The sequence below is a fragment of the Mastigoproctus giganteus genome, chromosome 7 (assembly GCF_048544385.1).
Source record: "Mastigoproctus giganteus isolate SK-2022 chromosome 7, ASM4854438v1, whole genome shotgun sequence".
In the NCBI taxonomy this organism is placed as follows: domain Eukaryota; kingdom Metazoa; phylum Arthropoda; class Arachnida; order Uropygi; family Thelyphonidae; genus Mastigoproctus; species Mastigoproctus giganteus.
The window spans coordinates 88,102,180-88,127,233 of NC_143581.1; the positions used below are offsets into that span (position 1 = coordinate 88,102,180).

General features: G+C 38.2%; 1 protein-coding gene across 1 annotated transcript in view; it reads left to right on the top strand.

Moving 5' to 3' along the window:
• The window catches only part of Adsl (adenylosuccinate lyase), a 237,367-nt gene that overhangs the window by 23,176 nt on the left and 189,137 nt on the right, over positions 1-25,054 (top strand). The window lies entirely within an intron of this gene.

Consider the following 25,054-nt stretch of genomic DNA (forward strand, 5'->3'; position numbering starts at 1 on the left):
AAGGGAATTTACTGACTGTTAAATTGGAACCTTATTAAATTCAAATCAATCATTTGTATCTCCTTATGATATGGAATCATTTATAACAGTGAAAATTTTGCTTTCGTTCAATTTACTATCCCCTGTCCAAGTTATGTAAACCTCAATCAATTCCTGTCTAAAGTGCATGGTTGCCAAGCCCAGTAGCCCACATACTCAATCTTTCCTCATGCTGTTGCTCTTTTGCAGAATTCACCAAGTTGGTTGCTTGTCTTTGAACCTTTCCAAGAGCTGACAGTGATTTTTGAGTGCAGTGTCCATACTTGGACACATTATTCTCATAGACGTTCTGTTTCTGCTGCATGCCCTTTCTATAAATACTTCCATGGGTACTATTCTTCTGGATTGGCTTCTGTAATTCCCGATCTCTCTTTCAAACAGTCCATGTGCCGCAACCAGTCAACATCCTTTTACTGTCCAACTTCAAACTCACAGAACCAACTTTTCTTCTTCCTCATTTATTCATTCAACTTCTGTTTTCTGGAACAATTTTCCTTCATACACGTTTCCTGAAAAATGCAATCTACAGAAGTTCAAGTCTAATGTCAACAAATATCTTCCTTCATCTTCTCAACCTCCAACCCACTGATGGTACTAAATACTGTAGGTTCTTATATCTCTTGTTTGGTATTTTCAGAAAGAAAAAATTATTCAAGTATGGTTTTACAATTGCTTTGTACAGTGAGATTATGACCTTCCCCTTTCTACAAACAAATGTTGATAAATCATTGATAGGATGCTCCATGCTGTGAGTCTAAGAGTGTTCCAGCTTTACTGATTGCTGTGGTTCTGATAGTTTCAAATTGAATTCGGATACAGTATTTACAATTAGATAAATGAGGAAATAAAAAAAAAGTGCAATGGGTTTTGTTTTGTAATTGTTTGCAACCTCACTATACAGGTTGAAGCAAAAGTATGGGAAAATGAGTGTACTGTCCTTATCCATCATTTTTAAAAAGCTATATACATGAGTTGTTGGGCACATTGTGTCAATTAAGGCATAGAAGAATATTTTGCCCATTTATTTTCAAATTATAATATTATTGAAATGCCGTTCAAATCTACTTGGTTTGTTTTGTAGGTTTTGTTTAAAAAATTGTCAGTTAATAATGTTTAGAATCAGATATTGTTAGAATAAAAGAAATTTTATTTTAGATTAAAATTCCTTTTATTCTGGCATTAACTGATTCTAAACATTACTGATTAACTGATTTTATCTTAGCAAGAAACATTACTACTTAACTGATTTTATTCTAGCAAGAAGTTAATGCTAGAATAAAAGGAATTTTAGTAGAGGCATATGATGCAATAAAGCAAGCTTTATACAGCATCAGCCAAAAAAAAAAAGAAAAACCTTCCAATTTCACCTATTCATTTGCTCCAAACATTTGTCCAGTTCGTCCTTGAATTTATTTAAGCTATCAACTTTTACAATGACAGATGGAAGTTTGTTCCAGCAATCAACTACCCGCTAGCTAAAGGCAAAATTCCACACATCTGTTCTTCAACTGTCTTTCCTCAATTTGAATTTATGTCTTAAATTTGAATTTATGTCCCCATAATCTGAGCAAGAGGAAGAATCCCATCAGCATTGGGCTTGCTCAAACCGTTCAAGGCCTTATACACCTCAATCAGATCACCTCATAGGTGCCTAGTCTCCAGATAATGCAATTTACAAAACTTGAGCCTTTCTTGATAAGAGGACCCCTTCATTCCCCTCACCAATCTTGTAGCCCTTCTCTTCTTTGTACTCGTTCCGGCAGCTCTATACCTTTCCTAAAATGAGGCCTCCAGACCTGTATGCAGTACTAAAGGTCTGGCCTGACTATTGTCTTATACCAAGGGATAATCACATCCTTATCTCTGCTAGCAAAATTCCTGTGTCATTGACAAGACCCAATGAGCTGCACTGCCTGTGTGACTGCTGTAATTTTGCAGTCATATCTGACTGCACAATTACCCCTAGGTTTTTTTCATTCTCCACTACCCTGAGTGTAGTGCCGCTCATTTGGTATGTTACTCTGGGGTTACTACTATCCATATGCAGTACAGGAGTAACTTGCATTGTTTAAATTCTTGCAGCTGCGAACTGACTTGTAATGAAGTTTATTAACTGTAGAATGTACAAATTAAAATAATAGCAGATATAGATAAAAGAAATAAAAATAATGGCATATATAATCAGTGAAATAGACTCATTAAAAGTGCTAAAAGTATATCAAAAATAAATCTCACAAGAGTAGAAGTGTGCTATAGGCCTAATGGCAGTGATAAGGGATTTTAACTTTCCAGGTATTGATCACAGTAATAAGACTTTTATGGATTTATTGGATGATTGTATTCTGCGTCAGCACGATAGAAAGGCGATGAGAGAAGCCAATTCCCTTTATCTGATTATCAGCAGAGACTTTTAATTCATTAAGAATCTGCAGACAAAAGAATCTCTAGAAACTCAGGTATTTCATCAGTGATCAGTGTATTGATGTGGGATTTACTTAAAGATGCGACTATTGTCAAGCAAAGGACCTTTTTGCTTTTGTAAATGTGATTACAGAGTCTGAGACAAGTTTTTAAACTTGTGCAGAGGGGCCAACTGATGAAGTTACCAATAGTGAATTCTAAATGGGAAACATTCAGGGATGTTATTGTAGAAGCTACTAGGTTTTTTATACCAACCAAGAAATACTGTTCATGGCTTAGAGCTAAATGGATATCAGACGAACTGATGTGACTCGTGACAGAGAATAAAAATGTATGGGATGCATATAAATTATGAGATGAAACAGGAAGCCTACAGTATAGATATAAACTAGTCTGTAATCAGGTCAAAATGGATGTTAGGCAAGCTAATACTAATACAGATTATGACAAGTCTCTGGCAAAGAATTCAAAGAGAGGCAACAAAGAAGGATGCAAGAAACACTTTGTTTCTTGCACCTTTCTTTATGTAAACCCTAGAATGAAGGGATGAATCACATTGGTCCATGAGATACGAATTATTTAACTGTTGATGGTCTTGCTCTGGTTATTAATAAACTGAATAGGTGTTTTGTATCTACATTCACACGTGAGGAATTTTTTAAGATGAGGATGTCAGAAGTATATCAAAAATTAATAGGGAATTGAATGATTTTGTGATAATTAAGAGGGGTGTGGAAAAGAAATTGAAGCTAAATGTAAAAAAAGGTACACAGGATGGATGGTATCTGCCCAGTTATGTTAAGAGATGCAGCAAAAAAGATAAGCAGATCTTTAGCCTTGATTATTTACTTTGATCCCTCAGTTCCTGAAGTAGAATCAAAGGGCAACATGAGTAATTACAGACCTATTAACTTGACTTTTGTTCTGGGGAATATTATGGAGTCATTAGTTAAAGAAGTAATTCAGGACCATCTAGACCAGGGTTTCCCAAACTTTTTGGTCAGAGACCCCTCAGTAATAACATAGACCCCCAAGAGCAATAAGCTTCAAGTTAATATATTTTATAAACAATTTTTTTAGAAAATGTATCCAATTATGATTTGCAATGCATATTAAAAAAAAAAATTAATGAACACCAACACTTACTGCATGTCTAATTCAGCACATTGATTGATGTGCTTTTAGAATCGAGGAAATATTGGTTTCATGATTTGTTAGTTTTAATCTTAGATCACCATTATTTTCGAGATCTAGTCGATTTCTCTGCTTTAGTCAAAATACTGTTAGCGTGGCTAAATCTGGCTTCTATCATATATGAACTTGGTAAGGTCAATAATAAAGGCTCGACAGTTTTATACAGTTTGGGTTAGTTTTTCAGTAATATTTTTACCTGTCCAAAATCCCCCGAAACTTTCTTTTGAGTGCAGTGATTTAGCTTCTAGGTCCATCTTCCAGATCCAAATTGTCCCTGTCACCCTCTGCATGAAATAGAGACATAATCCATTCTGGAACTTTCATATCTTCGAGATCCTTGAATCTATTTTTAAAATCCTCTTTTAAGCGTTCGAGGTGAGCTACATAAATAAATATGTTGGAATCTGAAAAATTTCCTTCGGCTTCTTGCTTGTTCTAAAGATGACATATTTGGAAAGAAGCCAATTTTTACAACACAGTGAAGTTTTGAAAGAGCATTAACTGTTCTTAAAATCCCAAAATAATTGTACGACTGGTTTTTACACTGACTAAATTTATCAGCAAATGATTGATCGTGCTTGGACAGAAATTCCACCACTGAGTTATAAAGTTCTACAAGCCTTTGCAAACAGTTACCTTTTGACAACCATCTTACTTCTGTATGAAGGAGCAATTGGTTGAAATTTTCATAATTTTTTTCACATAGCATAGCAAACATTCGGCTGTTAAGAGCGTTTGCTTTTATTTTATTTATTACCTTAATACAAATTTGCAAAGCAGCATGCAATTCTTCACTTATGTTTTTTGCAACAAGGTGTTGTCTGTGTAAAACCCAATATACTGTTTGTATTTTAGGATTTTCTTTTTTAGCTAAAGCTAAAAATCGTCTATACTTACTAACCATAGGTTGGTAAGTACAGAGCCCCATCCATTGCAATTGCAGTTATATTACTAAAGGGAATGTCGTACTTTTAAAAATACTCTTGCACACATCTAAAAATGATTTCACTTTTGGAATCAGTTTTTAAAGATTTGGCAAAAAGAAATTCATCAGTTACTGCTTTTTTTACTCGTACTGTAATACCGTACAAATTAGATTAAAATATTTATACTTCCGTATGTTGACTCGTCTAATTGCATAGCAAACATAACCTCTTTCAGCTCTGAATTTACTGTTGTTTGGACATTATTTGCCATCTCAGCAATCCTCCATTGCACTGTATTATTACTAAGTGGAATACTCCTTAAAACTGGATTAGCATCCTTTTTCATAACTGACTCTATTGCTATTTTTATAAAGGGTAGAATTATTTCTTCACCAAGAGTATGTGGTTTTCCTTTCTTTGCAGTTAGGAGAGCAATATCATACGATGCTTGTAGTCCACCACTGGCTGCTGGTACTGCAGGTGATTTTATAAAGGGCTTAAGCGTTATACGATTTAAAAATTATCATTATGTTTATATCATGCTGTTTTTTTTAAATGTTCTTTCATTTTTGAAGGTTTCATAGCATCATTACTAAATGCTTTCTCACATAAAAGACACATTGGTTTTGTTTCATTACTGGGAGAAGGCACAAACCTGAAATTTAAATATTCTATTGAATATTGACAACCTCTTTTTTGCGTCATACATGATCATTAGGGGTTTTCTGTAAGAAATTATTTCAACACAACTCGAACTCTTAATAAAATAATTCAGGCGCCTCCGTAGCCAGGTGGGCAAGAGCAGCAGTGCATAGCACACGCTTCTTGATTAGACCGGGATTTCAGCCTGTGACCACCAAATACAGAGGATGCGGAAAGGTCAGGGAATGACCACCGCATATCCCTGAAGCAATATGGCCTTAGTTGCTAATGCTCCTTAAAACCAAATAACAAAACAAACTAAAATAATTTTAATAAGAAACTACTAAAACAAAATGAATAATCCACTTCCAAACACTGCAGAACAAAAATATCTACTGACACTAGAAATAGCACTGAAGTTTGACGACAGCAATGGCGGTAAAACGAAAACTGAGCACGACAACTAGAACGAAAATCTGCTTGGACACTAACTAAAACAATTTATTTATGTTTTCAAGGGCACGCAGTGATTGTCACCTCACATTGTGTCACTCGGAGAAGGGACACCCCGGTGCCACGTGACGGTAAACACACTCTTCAGTATAAACTGCGAAGTCGGTTGTAGGAGACACATTACTACCACACTACGTTATATGTGTGTTGTTCTCTTTGGGGAAAGCTGAAGCGAAATGAATTCCACACTTCATCCTCTTCTTCAGATTTTGAAGAAGATTTAGAAAATGATTTTCTTATAGCTGAGAACAGAGGCGGATTAAGGATGAAATAGGCCCCCAGCCATGGGCGTCCGCAGAGGGGGCAAACGGGGCACTTGGCCCTCCTTGGAATCGAGTAAAAAATTCCACAAATTATAATCGTAAAAGTGATTGAGATATGTAACCTTACACCCTCAACCATGGGACGCTTTGTCTGCCTTAAAATTTTATTCCGGATTGGCCGGTTACTCGGCAGGGTAACCATAGAACACTTGTTTCATCTATTGCAGCAATAAAACACGTGTTCCTGTTTTTGGTTCATTGATTGATATTCCCCAAACTTTACCAGAAGTTTTGGAACATTGCGACTATTTCCCTTCTATTAATTCGGCAATAACTATTGGTATGACATTACCTGTTACGACCTGTACCATTGAAAGAAGTTTCAGCACCTTGAGCATAGTTAAAACAATGCAATGGTCCACTGTCTTAGAAACTTGCTTATCACGTTTATGTATGATTAGTATGCACAGGAAGAAACTAGAAGAGGAAGCGGTAAAGAAGAAATTTATTGAAAATGTCAGCAATAGGTTTGCAAGCGATATGACGGAGAATTCAAGTCTTATATGATACGTAATTATTGAAATTATCTATCTATCTATCTATCTATCTATCTATCTTAGTGATGACAGCTATATTGCTTATGTATATATCAGGCACTTTAAGTTAAGGATTAAAAAGAAACTTGCCGTTACTTGACTGCCTCGCTGTACATTACATTCACATCGATACGAATTGAGTTGATCGCCTGCTTATTAGTCACGTGTATTCACTTTCATTAGTGTTTGTAAGTAGAAGCCCTTTGTGCATCTTGGCTAAAATAATAAGAAGACATCCAGAGCTGACAATCAGGATATCTGTGGGCCCAAGAACAGTATGTGCTCTATACACGGATCGGACACGTGCTTTTGAGCTCCTGCCCCATTTGTCCTTTTGACTTTTGTCTGCGAGAACCGCTAGTCAAGACTTACATGTTTCGATTCCTCTTCGAAAGAACTTTCGAGTAATAATAAATTTGTGTGTCTAGAATTAGTGGAGTTTGACTTAGGATAGATTTTTAATTTTTAACTTTAGCCATGGAAAGCTGGACATTCCAGTAACGGCTTATTCCACCCCCCACCCATCCCATCTATTGCCTCCAGCTATGGCCAGCGAAGGTCAAACAACCACAGCAACGGAACCTACTGCTACTGCCAGCAGTGACCAAGCCATCGGAAGCCACATCCTGCGACAACGGGTGAATACCTCAAGGTCCAAAACGCCAGCAACTGTTAATACTTATGCTAATACCGTATCTAGTGGATCATGCTTGACGACAGCAAAAACCCCTCTCTCGCGACCAACAGTAGTACACATGCGGTCGAACAACGTTCTTACAAATGTAGCAACCGCTATTACTTCCCGGGAAAATGGAATAGTAATTTTCGCTACCAAGGAAAACACTCTCCTAGAGCAGTACCTTACAGCGATCGCGGAGAAAGTACCACCGAAAAATATTACCCACGCATCCCGTGTGGCGGGAACTGTGCAGGTGTATTTCAGCCACCCCTCATGGGCGCAAACTATCCTGCAAAATGGAATAGACATCGGTCTTCATCACCTAGAAGCGGCGCCAATTGCCTTAGCACCAACGAAAGTTACAATCTCAAACGTCCCACCTGAAATCCCTCATCAATTTCTGAGAGGGATTTTATCCAAATACGGATCAGTTACCGGGAAAATACGCACACTCTCTGCAGCAACCACGAAACCGGAATTTTCGCATATAAAAAGCTTCCGCAGGCAAGCACTTATGCACTTCGCCAACAATGACGCAGCAAACATCCCAAAACTCATCAACACCGATCTAAACGGAATAATTTACACCTTCTATACGTCCATTTCCTCAATGTTTCTTCTGCCACGAAGAGGGTCACATCAGGAAAAACTGCCCGCATATCTCTAACTCTTCTGAAAGTAACACCGAAATTCAGGCGGCACCAACCTGGGTCAGGCCAGATGCACAAAGCGAGCTGACTGTTGGAGATAGTGGGGATGCTGAAGAAACTGTCAAACAGTCTGAGATGCTCCCCACAACAAACTCTTCAGAAAAAGAAAATTCAAAGACCATAGAAGACCAGGACGCAATCTCTTCAGGAGACCGACCAACCGAAACAAGAGTTTTATCTCAAAAGCAACCCCCAAGGCAGACCACGTCCAAAGCCACAAAACAGAAGAAGACAACACACACGGCGGCAAGAAAAGAGCAAACCGCAAACAAAAACAACAGGGGCGATGAAAATAAATACAGAACACCACAGAAGATAAACGGCCAGATCTCAAATAAGTCCATCATACCACCGAGTATGGAAATAAATAAACAGCTACAAACTACTGACGATCCAAATGAAGAAGAACCCGAATTTCTGGGCACTGAAGAAGAGACCAACTGTGATTCTCACGATTCAAGTGCTTCAGAGGACGAGGAAACCGATTTTCCCTACACTAAAGGTCCTTTAACTGTGGAGAAACTACGATCCTTTCTACGGGAAGTACGCGGCTCGCCACAGAAGCTGGCGACAGCTCTGAAGTTCACCTCTAACATACCCGAGCTGATCTCACAACTTACGGGTCTGCGTTCCAAACTAAAAGGAAAGAAAGACAGAGCAGATGTGAATAGATCCAAACGCCTGTACTACTTGATTAACGGGCTTGAACAGCAATATCATCAATCAGGATGTTAACCGCCCCAAAACTTGCAAAACCCTTATCTTTATCCCTGCAGATAATGCTGACTCTTAGCATGCTATCACTTAATGCAAGAGGATGCTCCTCTGCATCGCGCAATAAGCTGATCCTTCACCAGGTCCAACGACATCATGCCGACCTACTCTTCCTACAAGAAACAAATATTAAAACAGACACAAGGCCATCCTTGAAATGGGCAGATTGGCCATATGTATTTCATCATTCTCCAACACAACAACATCATGGGGCAGGAGTGAGTGTCGGCCTTCATCAAAGGTCAGTAGTAGTTGTTAAAAATGTCATCAGTAGTTGTTGTTAAAAATGTATCTACTGTTCACGTTTTAATAAAAAAAAAAAAAAAAATATCTATCTATCTATCTATCTATCTATCTACGCCGATCGGACACGTGCTTTTGAGCTCCCGCCCTTTTGCCCCTTTCAACGTTTGTCTGCGAGAACCCTCAGTCAAGACTTATATATTTCGATTCCTCTTCGGAAGAGCTTTCGAGTAATAATAATTTTTTTGTGTGTAGATTTAGCGGAGTTTCAGTTAGGTTAGAATATAATTTTTTAACTTCAGCCATGGAAAGCTGGACATTCCAATAGCGGCTTATTCCACACCCCATCTATTGCCTCCAGCTATGGCCAGCGAAGGTCAAACAACCACAGCAACGGAACCTACAGCTACTGCCAGCAGTGACCAAGACACTGGAAACCACACCATGCGACAACAGGTGAATACTTCAAGGTCCAAAAGGTCAGTAACGGTTAATACTTATGCTAATACCGTATCTAATGGATTATGCTTGACGCCAGCAAAAACCTCTCTCTCGCGACCAACAATAGTACATACGCGGTCGAACAACGCTCTTACAAATGAAGCAACCGCTATTACTTCCCGGGAAAATGGAATAGTAATTTTTGCTACCAAGGAAAACACTCCCTTAGAACAGTATCTTACAGCGATCGCGGAGAAAGTACCACCGAAAAATATTACTCATGCATCCCGTGTGGCGGGAACTGTGCAGGTGTATTTCAGCCACCCCTCACGGGCGCAAACTATCCTGCAAAATGGAATAGACATCGGTCTTCATCACCTAGAAGCGGCCCCAATTGCCTTAGCACCAACGAAAGTCACAATTTCAAACGTCCCACCTGAAATCCCTCATCAATTTCTGAGAGGGATTTTATCCAAATACGGATCAGTTACAGGGAAAATACGCACACTCTCTGCAGCAACCACGAAACCGGAATTTTCGCATATAAAAAGCTTCCGCAGGCAAGCACTTATGCACTTCGCCAACAATGACGCAGCAAACATCCCAAAACTCATCAACACCGATCTAAACGGAATAACTTACACCTTCTATACCTCCATTTCCTCACAATGTTTCTTCTGCCACGAAGAGGGTCACATCAGGAAAAACTGCCCGCATATCTCTAACTCTTCTGAAAGTAATACCGAAATTCAGGCGACACCAACCTGGCTCAGGCCAGATGCACAAAGCGAGCTGACTGTTGGAGAAAATGGTGATGCTGAAGAAACTGTCAAACAGTCTGAGATGCTCCCCACAACAAACTCTTTAGAAAAAGAAAATTCAAAAACGACAGAAGACCAGGACGCAATCTCTTCAGGAGACCGACCAACCGAAAGAAGAGTTTTATCTCAAAAGCAACCCCCAAGGCAGACCACGTCCAAAGCCACAAAACAGAAGAAGACAACGCACACGGCGGCAGGAAAAGAGCAAACCGCTAACAAAAACAACAGGGGAGACGAAAATAAATACAGAACACCACAGAAGATAAACGGTCAGATCTCAAATTAGTCCATCATACCACCAAGTATGGAAATAAATAAACAGCTACAAACCACTGACGATCCAAATGAAGAAGAACCCGAATTTCTGGGCACTGAAGAAGAGACCAACTGTGATTCTCACGATTCAAGTGCTTCAGAGGACGAGGAAACCGATTTTCCCTACACTAAAGGTCCTTTAACTGTGGAGAAACTACGATCCCTTCTACGGGAAGTACGCAGCTCTCCACAGAAGCTGGTGACAGCTCTGAAGTTCACCTCTAACATACCCGAGCTGATCTCACAACTTACGGGTCTGCGTTCCAAACTAAAAGGAAAGAAAGACAGAACAGATGTGAATAGATCCAAACGCCTGTACTACTTGATTAACGGGCTTGAACAGCAATATCATCAATCAGGATGTTAACCGCCCCAAAACTTGCAAAACCCTTATCTTTATCCCTGCAGATAATGCTGACTCTTAGCATGCTATCACTTAATGCAAGAGGATGCTCCTCTGCATCGCGCAATAAGCTGATCCTTCACCAGGTCCAACGACATCATGCCGACCTACTCTTCCTACAAGAAACAAATATTAAAACAGACACAAGGCCATCCTTGAAATGGGCAGATTGGCCATATGTATTTCATCATTCTCCAACACAACAACATCATGGGGCAGGAGTGAGTGTCGGCCTTCATCAAAGGTCAGCCTGCAAGCTCAATGTGATAGCAGAGATCGCTGGATACGCAATTTACGCCCTCCTGGATACACCCCAGAAGGAAACCCTGCACCTTTTTAACATCTACATGCCACAGCAGGACAGACTCGCTATCCAAATAACCAACTTCATACAAAGCCACCTCTCTACCATAGATCAAGAACATATCATTCTTGCTGGCGACTTCAACTGCACTCTTGACCCAAAAATGGACAGAGCACGATGCACTGAGCACCGCACAACATTAATCAATAACCTGCAGGCCTTGATAAACAACAATGAATTGGTCGACGTATTTAGACACCAGCACCCAGAAGAAAAGTCCTACACCTGGAGATCAGCGAATACAGCATCAGAAAGACTACCTTACCAAGCCCGACTGGACAGATACTACATCCCAAAACACACCTTGACCAGGGGGTCAGAAGCATCACACATTTGCCATCTTATATCTCAGATCACTCCTTTATCAAATTACAGCTCTCTTTCTCACCCTATCACTACAAAAGTGGAGGTGCTTATTGGATGTTCAACAATAGCCTTCTTCAAGACAAGGAATACATCTCTAAGCTGCAAGACCTGATATCCAACCTTGCCCAATCCAAAGACAGATTGGAGCCCATGAACACGTGGTGGCCTAGATTTAAAAGTAAACTGAAATCATTCTCGCAAACCTACAGCCATCAGAAAAGTCAACAAAAGCGTAATAACCTCTATCAACTTGAGCAAAGGCTGAAAAATCTCCCATCTGAAAGTCTGACCTACCAGTCAACACTACAAGCCATACAAACTCACTTAGAACACTCTGCAAAAGGCGCCCTGCTCCGATCAAGATACACCCACATAAATCTGTCTGATGCCCCGACCAAATACTTTTTCTCATTAGAAAGCAGACATCAGAAATCAACCACCATCACTGCCATTCAGCTGCAAAACGGAAACATCACTGAAGACCCAGAGGAAATCTTCTCTGAAGTAACAAGATTTTATAGAGAAATTTACAGTTCTCAAGAAACCTCTACAAAGGCAACGGAGGAAATCCTTTCAGGACTTAAAAAAATCTCCCATACGGCCCATTGCAGCATGGAGAAACAAATCACCCTGCAAGAACTAACAGCAGCATGCAAAGCCCTTTCCAAAAATAAATCACCAGGTCTGGACGGACTGACTTCTGAATTCTTCCAAACGTTTTGGGATCAACTCGGAATGCTACTCTTTGAAATGCTTGAAGAAGCTCAGTTCCATGGACTACCAGCTTCGGTCACCACCTCTGTCGCTCGACTGATTCCCAAGAAAGGAAATCGCGCCAATTTACAAAACTGGCGCCCGATTTCCTTAATGAACACGACTGTAAAATCATTTCCAAAGCCATCGCCAATAGATTAAAAGCCACTCTCCCTGATATCATCGATCACCAGCAAACATATTCAGTACCTGGAAGATCGATTCACGACAATCTACATCTGATCCGAGACCTCCTCTCCACTGCAAACAGCCAAAGAGAATTCCTAGCACTAATTAGCCTTGACCAGGAAAAGGCATTCGACAGCGTTGAACACAGCTACCTATTTCAAACCTTGAAAGCCTTTGGATATGGACCTTACATCATCGGAACAATCCATCTGCTATATAAGGAAGCCAAATTCTGCCTGAAACTCAACAACCAGCTCACCTGCCACTTTCCATATTCCAGAGGGATAAAACAAGGCTGCCCACTCTCTGGACAACTCTATGCAATTGCCATAGAACCATTCCTTAATAAAATTGCCACCAATATACAATCCCGACGAACGCTGCTACCAGAACCCCACCTAAATATAATCTACTCAGCATACGCAGATGACATCACAATTGCAATACGACACGAGAGTGAATTTGAAGTCATTCAAAAGGCTCATGATCTTTATGCTCAAGCATCAGGCGCAAAACTCAACCACTGTAAGACCAGCGGCCTGTGGGCTGGCAACTGGAAAACTAGAACCGACTCCCCCATCCAAGGCACATGGTCCAGCGAGGGACAGAAATACCTAGGTGTGTACCTCGGCAATACCCTCCTTTTCTCCCAGAAGAACTGGCCCGAATTGCTGAGTCGTTTCAACAAAGTACTCGGAAGATGGAGAAGCGTGTGCGCCACATCTTCGCTGAGAGGGAGAGTGCTTGTGGTCAATCATATGGCGGCAAGCGTTCTCTGGCACACCTTCAAAATTCTCACTCCACCTGCTGACTTCCTCCACCAAATCCAGGCATCTATCCGAAGCTTCCTTTGGAACAAAACCAACTGGATGTCCTGCTCCAAACTTAGCCAACCACTTACTCACGGGGGTCAAGGGTTGGTCTCTTTAGACGACAAAATCACAGCATTCCGGATCACCTTTCTTCTTAAGACGCTGCAAACAAAATACGCACAATCCAACACTACGGATAAACTACTAGCCACAGCCACTAGAGGACTATCCCTTTCAACAATATTGAGAATGGACATGGCACCAGTACCACTCAAACTACCGCCGTTTTATAAAGACGCACTATACCGCTGGAAAAAGCTAAACCTTCACCATAATCTTGAGAGAACATCCCTTCCCGGAATACTTTCAGAACCGCTCTTCTACAATAAAAGAATAATAGACCCTGCAAATGATGATATTCTCTTCTTCCCTACGTGGAACTGGGCAGGAATAAGAACCATAGGCGACCTCCTGACACCAAGCCTTGAATGGAAAGGATCAGAAGATTTGCCCATTAAAACCATTAATGCAAAGCAGCAACACATACATCTAAAATCAGCGATCACACAAGCTCTTCCAGACATCACTACAACTAAAGGGATTGGAAATGTCACTGGATCCTCGCTTACACCAACCTTCGTCATCACATCACCAGAAGACACGGTACCTCTGTCTCCTGCACCCTCCAAAAAAGTCTATCAGCTAATCATGTCTCGCCATGCAACCACGATTTTCCAGTCATCCACCTGCCAAGCTGTCCCTGCACCCCTCTCCACTCACCACAAGCCACCATCAAACTTTCAGTGGAACCTTCCGTACAGGACGAAATGTTCCAAATCGGACGCAGACATCCAGTGGAGACTGTGGCACAACATCCTTCCCACCCCAGTCAAGCTACAAATCTTCGGGTTACGCTCCTCAAACTACTGCCTCTTCTGCGCCACCCCAGGTACCCTGGAACACATATACCTGGCATGCCCTGTGAACAAGGAACTCGTCAAATACGCTTTGGATGCAGCAAAGCTTGCCTGCAACCACGCCCACACTCCGGAGGACTACTGGTACCTACTTCACTCTGAGCAGACAGCACACACCACCTGCAACTTCCTATTTATTGCGGCCAAGGCCGTCATTTACAGCTTCTACTTGAAGCACACAAGAAGCAGTGACGACGTGCCACCTGTCGACACATCGGCGCAACATCTGAAGTGGAGCCTACGGAGGAAGTTGCAGAGCAGACTCCTAACCGAATTCCACTGCAAAAGACCAGAAACTGTGGATCATCTTAACAGTGAATGGAACAGTGGCGGTCACCTCTTCACCATCACTGAACAGTCCATCACCTTCAACGTGTGACACTTAACATGAGAACGACCCAACCCCAAGAAACTGTTTTTTCTTATTTCCTGAAATTAAAATATTGAAACCTTTGTATTTCTTTCTAAAAAATTTTCTTTATCTTTCTTTTTTGCTTTGTACATAGAATGTAAATACAGTAGTTGTTGTTAAAAATGTAAAAAAAAAAAAAAAAAAAATATAGATAGATATATTCTACTACTTGAAGCACACAAGAAGCAGTGACGACGTGCCACCTGTCGACACATCGGCGCAACATCTGAAGTGGAGCCTATGGAGGAAGTTGCAGAGCAGACTTCTACTCGAATTCCACTGCAAAAGACCAGAAACTGTGGATCATCTTAACAGCGAATGGAACAGTGGCGGTCACCTCTTCACCATCACTGAACAGTCCATCACCTTCAACATGTGACACTTAACAGGAGAACGACCCAACCCCAAGAAACTGTGTTTTTTTTTTCTTATTTCCTGAAATTAAAATATTGAAACCTTTGTATTTCTTTCTAAAAAGTTTTTCTTTATCTTTCTTTTTTGCTTTGTACATAGAATGTAAATACAGTAGTTGTTGTTGAAAATGTATCTACTGTTCACATTTTAATAAAAAAAAAAAAAAAAAATATCTATATATAAGTATTACAAATAAAATGAAATAGAAGAAAATATAGATGGAGAAGTTATTAACCACAAAATGCCAGGCCTAGTTGAAGAAAATAAGAGAGAAAGAATGTTAAGAACCTAGGGGAAAAAAAAAAAAAATCAAGTAGAATTAAGGCTGAATTAATGCTGAATTAACAGACTAATCATATGTACAAAAGCTTAAAAAGAAAAAGAGAGGATGGTAATAGAGATAAAAATAATTATTAAAATTAGAAACTAAATTAAAAATTTAAAAAATTGGTACATAGATCAGGTATTTCATCAGGGGGCTACACCTGATCATGTACCAAACACTGTTTCTATGCAAACTCATGTTGATGGAAAAGCTATTAAAATAAAAATAAAATAGATATGGAAAAAAAAAAAAAAAAAATTGATCTCCAGAAACATGAGTAAGGTAGCCCCAACGCAGTGTGCTTAAATTAAGTCGGAAGTATGTAAGTTAAAAGCATGTAAAAAAAAAAATAACAAGGTAGCGGTATAGAAAAAGGAAGTAATGCAGGGTAAGGGAGGGAAACGAAATTAAAAATATAGAGGCGAAGATAGAGAGAATAAGAAAAGTGAGAATGTCCGAATCACCCTCATATTGCACTAATAGTTCAATGGACGGAAGAAAGAAGAGTAGAAAGATGTAAAGAGAAGGAAAAGAGTTTAAAGGATACTAGGCAAGCCGGGTGTGTAAGTACCAAACCTTATAGAAGAGGGCCTTGGCTGTGAGAGTGTTAGTAGAAGTGGAAATTAATACTGCTAGCTTGTAGTGTATATTTTGAGTGATAGATGTATATGATATAAAATATTGGGAAAAAGACTAATGAAAAGAAGAAAAATTAAATACCTATAATATTTGGCAGCAACAAATTGGGTGGAATATAATAAAATCAAGAAATGAAGATACAATTATGCGAACATGATTAATAAGAATGGAATGTAAACAGAGGGAGAACTATGACAACGACGATGGAGTTGCTATAGGAGAAGAACTATAGACGCCCTCTGTAGTCAAAGTAAAATAGAGAAAGTAAGATTGATCATAAGTAATTACTTGTAATATTAATAAAATAGAACAAATTAAAAAATGAAAAGAAAAACTTAGAGAGTGAAATAACATGAATGTCGTTCTAATAGGAGTCATAAGGTGTAATCACTTTCCAAGCAGTGGAAATGCCACCATTCGAATATATAACTATACAACTATCAAATTAACCCTAATCAAGGTGGAACATGGTGAAACCTAATTTTTGTTTAATAAAATCAGAGAGATTTTTTATAATAAAATTTAAAAAATTAATTGGAATGTCATTAATGCGAAGTTTGGTATACAGATTATTTAAAGCACTAACGAAAAGTGATTGATTGCTGCTAATATTAGCAAGACGGATAATTTATGTGTAGATTATGTTTTTATGAACCTTAATAGAAGTGTTAGAATTCCAATTCGTTAAATAAATAATATTAAAATTAAATTTGCTTCTTTTGTCGAATAATTCTAAATTATGACGAAGAGGGGGACTGTTTAAAGTAATACTTAAATCAAGAAAATTTGCATGTTGGTTACCAATATTTTCTTTATTAAGAGTGAGTTCAGTGGGATATATGGATTTTGCAATATTTTCAAAATGAATATTGAGAATAAGAATTTCATCAACATAGCAGAATGCAAAAAAAATTAAGGTTCGGATTGTTATGAATATATAGATCTTCGTAATAATGAAGAAATAAATTGGATACTATACTAGAAATTTGTGAACCCATGGGAACTCCTATAGATTGTTTATAAGTGTATTTACCGTTGTAAATATAATTATTTAGAATACAAAGGTTGATATAGTTATTCCAAGTAACCTCATCTGATGGTATAATGTTTTTGTATTTAAGAAACAATTGATTAAGTACATTGACAATCAAATGATGTGGTAAGGAAGTAAATAAATTGAAGTCATAAGTTTCAATACTAAATATGCTGGAATTGGAATTGAAAATTTTAATGATACTGTGGTTATTGTTGATGGTCCAAGTGGAAGGAATATTAATAAGAATGGTAGTTAATAATTTGAAAAATTGTTTACCTGGTTGTGATAACAGCCACTTTTTTTGGTACTAGTAATGAATCTAAAGCCAACTGGATATTTATGGAATTTGGCTATCATATACAAAAAAGGCAAAGTAGAATTGCGAATTTTGGTATGTAATTTTTTATGCAAGGCTATGATTTTTTTGATGATTGTATTAATGCCGAGATTACAGCGTAGAAAGGTGGAACTGCTTTCTACTTCCTTTTTGAGGGTGATATAATAAAACTGCTTGCAAAAGATTGCAAAGTTATTAGAAGCTTTATCTACAGGGGTGATAATAAATTTTTGTTGTAAATCTAAGATGGCTTTTTTTCAGATTAGAGTACCTGATATGTGAATTATTGTAAAGGTAGTAAGTCTTAGAAATAATTTTTTTAATGTTTTGATATATAACGTTTATCCAATTATAAAAAGGTTCGTGGGGTATTTTATATTTATAAGCCAGCTTATTGCAAAAGTTTAAGATATTAAGATATAAATCTTTATATATATTATTGAGGTTGGCCTTATGGGCGGGTCTGAATTTAAATCCTTTTTCCATGGCAGACTTTATTGGAATGTTGTTAATAATGTCCAGGTTGCCAGTAAAAATAATGTCTATGATGCTGATCAATGTAAGGAGTATATATGGGATTATTACAATGACATGGAAGATCTGAAGCTTATAAGTTACCTAAATTAGTAGCTAAAGTTTTTTAATTATAAATTTTGAATCCAATACGAGATTCATAGCTGAAGCAGTGATGAATCTCGAACTTAAAATTGTTATAAAATGGGAGAAAATTATTGATTATTAAGTAAATGATGCCAAGGAATTTTATGAGTAAATTTAATAGTACAGTATTCATTACTGTATGTAGTGATGCGACCTAATCTAAAGAGAGAGATATATAAAATAATATGCTTTAAGTTGAATATTTTTACGCTTAAAATTGCTAATAAATATAGTTAAGGCTTTTAGTATAGAGTTTTTGATATTAAAGGGAAAAAGAGAAATGTTATGTACATCAAGAATGGTGTTGTCCCAGGAACTAATAATATTACGAAAATTGTGCTGAATATGCCTATGATGACGATTTAATTTATTTCCACGTTTGTATCTACGCTTATTGTTATTGAAGAAATGACTGAGATGGAATAAATTGTAAATGCAGTGGCTGGTGTTTAAGTCATTTCTTCAATAACAATAAGCGTAGATACAAATGTGGAAATAAATTAAATCGTCATCATAGGCATATTCGACACCATTCTTGATGTACATAACACTTGGCTTAACCACTTGGCTTTGGGGGCCTTAAGTAAGTTGGCAGCTTGCTTTTGCAGCAATCACACTTTCAACTGCTATAAATAAATTTATTATGGCCTTCTGAATGCATGATAGAAAGTGTGCATGCTGTGAAACTAATTTCATAGTTTGCCAAATTAATATCTGTTCCTTTAATTTACTGTACAAACAGTTATGGTTAATTTGCCACCAGTGTTGTGCCAATGATCAGTTTATTTATCAACTTGTATGCCATTAATGATGTCTCTCTCTCTCTCTCTCTCTGTTTCTTATTGGTCTTTAATAACTGTCATCCCGTACAACTGCTCTAAGATAGTCTAAGATAATCTATTGTTAGTTCATAATGAACTAACAATAGATCATTAACAGTGATCTATAATTATTTAACATTGATTAGAAATTATTAATCAAAATATAATTAAAAATTATTAAAATTATTGATTAGAAATTTCTTTTTTGGTAATTATTAAATATTTATTGATATTAATTTTTAATAATATTAGCATTAGTAGAGGCATATGATGCAAGAAAGCAAGCTTATTCAGCATCAGCCAAAAAAAAAAAAAAAAAAAAGCACAACCACTACTCCCATTTCACCCCTCCATTCGTTCAAAATACCTGTCCAGCTGAGCCTTAAATTTGTTTAGGCTATCAACTTCAACAACAAGTGATGGAAGTCTATTCCACAAACCAACTGCCCGCTGGCTAAAGGCAAATTTGCGCACATCTATCCGACATCCGTCCTTCCTCAATTTGAATTTATGCCCTCTCAGGTGATTATTCTGAGCATGAGGAAGAATCCCATCGGCATTGAGCATGCTCAAGCCATTCAAAGCCTTATACACCTCTATCAGATCACCTCGCCGATGCCTAGTCTCCAGACTCTGTAATTTGCAAAACTTAAGCCTTTCTTTGTAAGAGCAACCCTTTGTTCCATTCACTAATCTTGTTGCCCTTCTCTGTACTCGTTCCAGCAGCTCTACATCCTTCTTGAAATGAGGCCTCCAGACCTGTATACAGTACTCAAGGTGTGGCCTGACCAATGCCTTATACAAGGGAATAATCACATCCCTATCCCTGCTAGAAAAATTCCTGTATATCATTGACAAGACACCATGAGCTACTCTTGCAGCTCGTCTGTACTGCTCTGAGAACTTCATATCTGCCTGCACAATTACCCCCAGGTCCTTTTCATTCTCTACCACTGTCAGCGTAGTACCACAGAGTTGATACGTTGATCTGGGGTTACTGTTTCCTATATATAGTACTTTACTTTACATTTGTCAATGTTAAACTTCATATGCCACCTCTCAGCCCATCTGCTCAACCTTTCCAGATCCTGTTGCAGCAGCATAGCATCAGTAGTGTCCTTAACAACCCCTGCCAACCTTTGTACCGTCTGCAAACTTGGACATTAAACTTGATATACCATCATCTATATCATTTATAAATACAGAAAACAACAATGGACCCAACACTGAACCCTGAGGAACTCCACTAATAACATTAGTCCACGTTGAGCAGTGTCCATTGATTACCACTCTCTGTCTTCTGCCACTCAACCATCCCTTTATCCATAGCAGCAATTTGCCTCCAATGCCACACTGCTCCAATTTGTGCAGCAGACTTCCATGCGCAACAGTATCAAAAGCCTTTCTAAGATCCAAATATATAATATCAAAGTTATTCCCTGCATCCAGTTCTTTTGTGACTACATCATAGTATCCAATCAAATTGGTCAGACAAGACCTGCCCTTAACAAAACCATGCTGTGTCTGAGCTATAACTGAATTCTTGTCCAGATGATCCTGCAGTGCTTCTTTAACCAGTGCCTCCATTAATTTTCCTGGAACTGAAGTTAAACTAACAGGTCTATAATTACTTGTGTCAGCCTTTGATCCTCCTTTGTGAATTGGGGTTACATTTGCACATCTCCAGTCTATGGGTACCTCCCCTAAGTCCAAAGAAGCTCATAATTATGGCCAGGCGTTTGCTTACTTCCTTTGCTGCCTCCTTTAATATAACTGGATAGATCCCATTGACCCCAGGTGCCTTTTTTTATGTTTATCCTCAACAATTTCTCCTCCACTTTCCTCTCAGTTATTAGAAAATCATCTAGCTCACTGCCAATATTTACTTCACCTACGACATTCCCCTTCCTGAATAACTCCTCATGTGTGAATGTAGATGCAAAATACTCGTTTAGATTGTTAGCCACCTGAGCAGGATCCTCAACTGTTGAACCATCAACATCCAGTGGACCAATCATCATCATGATTCATCCCTTTCCTTCTTGAGTTTAAATAGGTAAAGAACTCTTTTCTGTTTTTCTTTGCATCCTTTGCCAAGGATTTCTCATAATCTGCCTTTGCCTGCCTAATCTCCTTTGTGACTTGGTTACGGACCAACTTATATCTATCATAGGCTTCCATGTCACCCATTAATTTGTATGTATCCCATGCATTTTTCTTCTCTGCCATATGTCTCATTAGTTCATCTGACAACCATTTAGGCCTGAACCTTGAACAATATTTCTTGGTTGGTATGTAAAGCCTGGTAGTTTCCAAGATTAGTTCCTTGAATGCTTCCCATTTTGAATTTGCTGTTGGTAACATCATCAGTTGGTCCCACTGTATAGAATTTAAATACTGTCTCAGCCCATCATAGTCACCTTTACGAAAGCAAAAACCCTTCCCTTTACCTCTGATGGTAGTTACCTCGTTGAGTAAATCCCACTTCAGCACACTGTGATCACTGCCACCTAGTGGTTCCTTTATCTGCAGATCTTAATGCATGAAGAATCACTACTGATAATCAGATCAAGAGTATTACTCCCTCTCGTTGCCTCCCGAACATGCTGGTGTAGAAAACAATCATCCAATAAATCCACAAAAGCCTTGCTAGTGTGTGAGTGACCAACCAACAAATTGCAGTCAATATCTGGGAAATTAAAATCCCCCATTATAAGACTCTCTGATTTACTGGCCCATTCTATTTCCCTGTACAGTATCTTATTATACTCATCAGAGTCATTAGGCCTATAGCACACTCCTACTCTCAATTTATTTACCCATGCCTATGTCACACCAAACTGACTCGACACTGCCCTGTCCATCGATGTCGACTGGCTTCACTTCCTTGGATTTTGTGTTTTTTAACTAATAGCATAACCCCTCCTCCCTTCCTATCCTGTCTATCCTTTCTGTAGACGTTGTACTCCCCAAATTCCAGTTCTGCATTCCTTATATCTGTGTGTCACCATGTCTCTGATATCCCAACAATATCTGCCTTCGATGTTTTGAGCAAAACCTCAAATTCATCAAATTTATTTACTAAACTCCTAGCATTGGTGTATACGCAAGTATACATGCACCTGTTTCTATTCTTAGCTACCCTAACACAACCCATGTGTTTACTTGTACCGCAATGACTTCCAGCAGTCTCTGAAATATCCTGCATATTGTTTTTCAGGCTTCTGCTCATTCCAATAGAAGCAGTGCAAGAATCTCTTTCACCTCTGCCAGTGGCTACTGTTAATCTATTTGTCTTTGTCTCCCCCCAAGCTAGCAGTTTTCCGACCCACCTAACACTGCCTCGATAGCATCAGCAAATATTCTTGCACCCTTTCTATTTAAGTGTATCCCATCCCTGTAGAAGCAATCTCTCCTGTTAACAAGTACAGTCCAGGCTGAAAAAAATTCTACTCCTTGAGCCTTGCACAATCTTTCCAGGGCCGAATTGATCGATAAGGCTCTCATCATATACTCCCTCCTATCGTGTCTGGGCAGAATTGCAGATACTTTCAAATTCAACCCTACTTCACGGCTTTTTTTTTCAACAGTGACCTGTACTTGTTAAGCAATTCCGCTGGTCCCCTATTCTTAATATCATTAGTGCCAACGTGTACAACTATATCACGTTTTGTGCCCTTAAAAGATGATATCCGCTCTACAACGTCATCAACCTTTGCCCCTGGTCGTGTTCCACCTATCCTTTTTACAAAGCATGTTCCCCGTTTCCCTGCCAATAGAGTCACCAACAACTACTAGTTCTTGTGGGACCAGCGCATTCTGCCTTGGGGGCTGCCTCTGTGTTGCAAGATGACCAAGTGCAAGCTCTGGCGTTGATGTGGGCAGCTGAGAGCTTGATGGGCCCCTCAATTTATTTCCTTCGAGGGCATCCACCCTGTCCTTCAAGGTCTCATATAGGCCCATAACAACGCTGAGTTGTCGCCTAATTTCCTTGCACTGCTTGCATTGTACACACACAAAGACATCCCCCATGGCAGGATCATGTCCCGTACCCGATTGCTCCGCAAACATCAAGCAAACAGTGCATCTTAAAAGGCTGTGATTCAGAGGGCAACTGCCCCCCTCAATTCTCCTCTGAGCCATAGCACTCCCATTAGCTTGAGCCTTTTGCTTTGCTGCTCTGGTTTGAGTCATGATTTCGATTTAATGTCAATAAAATTACAATTTCAGAACAAAATTAAAACCTTAAACTTGTATCCTAACACAGTTATAACGCTATATTTATTTTTCAGTATCGAGTGTTATCTACGAGTTCCCTTTATATAACTTCCGTATCAAGTTATGTATTAATTATTTGTTACGTTTGTACTCTAAATCGTTATATATATATATATAGTTAAAAGTACAATTTAATTGACAATTAAGTTTAACAAGATTAATAGATTTACTGATTAATTGACAATATTATATTATGCACTATACTATACTAAGCCAATGCTATCGAATTCCGGATATGCTGTATCTTGTTACAATGGCGGTAATTACGAACGGTACTTCTACGGACTCTTAAGTATTGATTAACTTCCAAATCTCGCTGTCTCAATTTAGAATAAACTAAGGATCCTGACTAGGTCTATCGCTACTTATAGATAATAATTTGATATAACAATTGGTTAATAAATTGTCTAAATACGGTTAAAAACCTCTCGTTCAACGGAGCTGCAATTTGTAACATTGCGTGGATTTGATACCGTTACCGATACTAAGTAATACCCACAAAATCTCTATCAAGTTAAACTTTAAGTATCGTAACTATGAATATAAAACTACTCTAGAAAATAAGTAAATATGCCAATTTTAGCTAATAAAACAGAAAATAAATCAGAAAAAACTTCTCTTCTCCAGGAGCTACAAAATAGCTGCGGCTGCACAGGCTACTCTCGAACCCAATCTTGAAGTCAAGTTATTATAGTTAAGTTATTATCTTAAGTTATTATTGATCTTATATTAATTAAACCTTTATTGCTGAATTTTTAGCATTAATTAAATTGATGCTAAAAATTCAAAACATATGGTTAACTGAACAATTACAGCACATTTTTGTCAGGTGTTTTATTATGACCATATTGATAACTTTTGCTTTAATGATATACTGTTGTGGCATTTATTATTTTTAGTAAAACAGGTAAGCATATGCTGCATCTGTGAAGTGGGAAATGGAAGTGAAGTGTTTATATTTTATGACTGTAAATTTTTTTATTTTAAAAGTATTCAAACACAACTGATAAATTTGTTCTCAGTTGCCACTTTACATCACAGTAGTAGTTATGTGTAATGTGTTATAGTTTTGGCATTATTAATTTCACATGGTTCAAGGGTGATTAATATAATTGAACCATTTATTTGTTAGTCTAGAGCAGTGGTTCCCAATCTTTTGTCACTTGAGTCACACTTTAAGTTAAAAGGCGAATATTAACAGCACATTGAAATAGCGATTGCCATAGAACTCAATGTAATTTTTCCTAATCTTGCAGCACACTTGAAAAGGGTTGTGGCACACCGGTTGGGAACAACTAGTCTAGAGGCTTGCTAACAATGTAAGCAATATATTACTGAGATGGAAACTAGCAACTTGGCTGTTGTGTCTGGTACAGAAATTAGATACTTCTGATTATTATTCCTATTGATGTAAAATAGTTTCTTGTTTTGATTAGTATTATTTGTTTATTCCATTATTTGACAAAATATATTGGTACGTGCACTTATGAAACAGTTTTTTTACAACTCTTATGGTTCTGTGAAGTGGGAAATGGAAGTGATGTGTTTATATTTTATGACTGTAAATTTTTTTATTTTTATTTTCAGCAAAACTAGTAATTTTTGTTGCATTGAAAATAACATGTAAGGAAAAAAAAACAATGCCTTCAAATTTTTCATTAAAAAAAAATCACATTTAAGTAATTGCAATC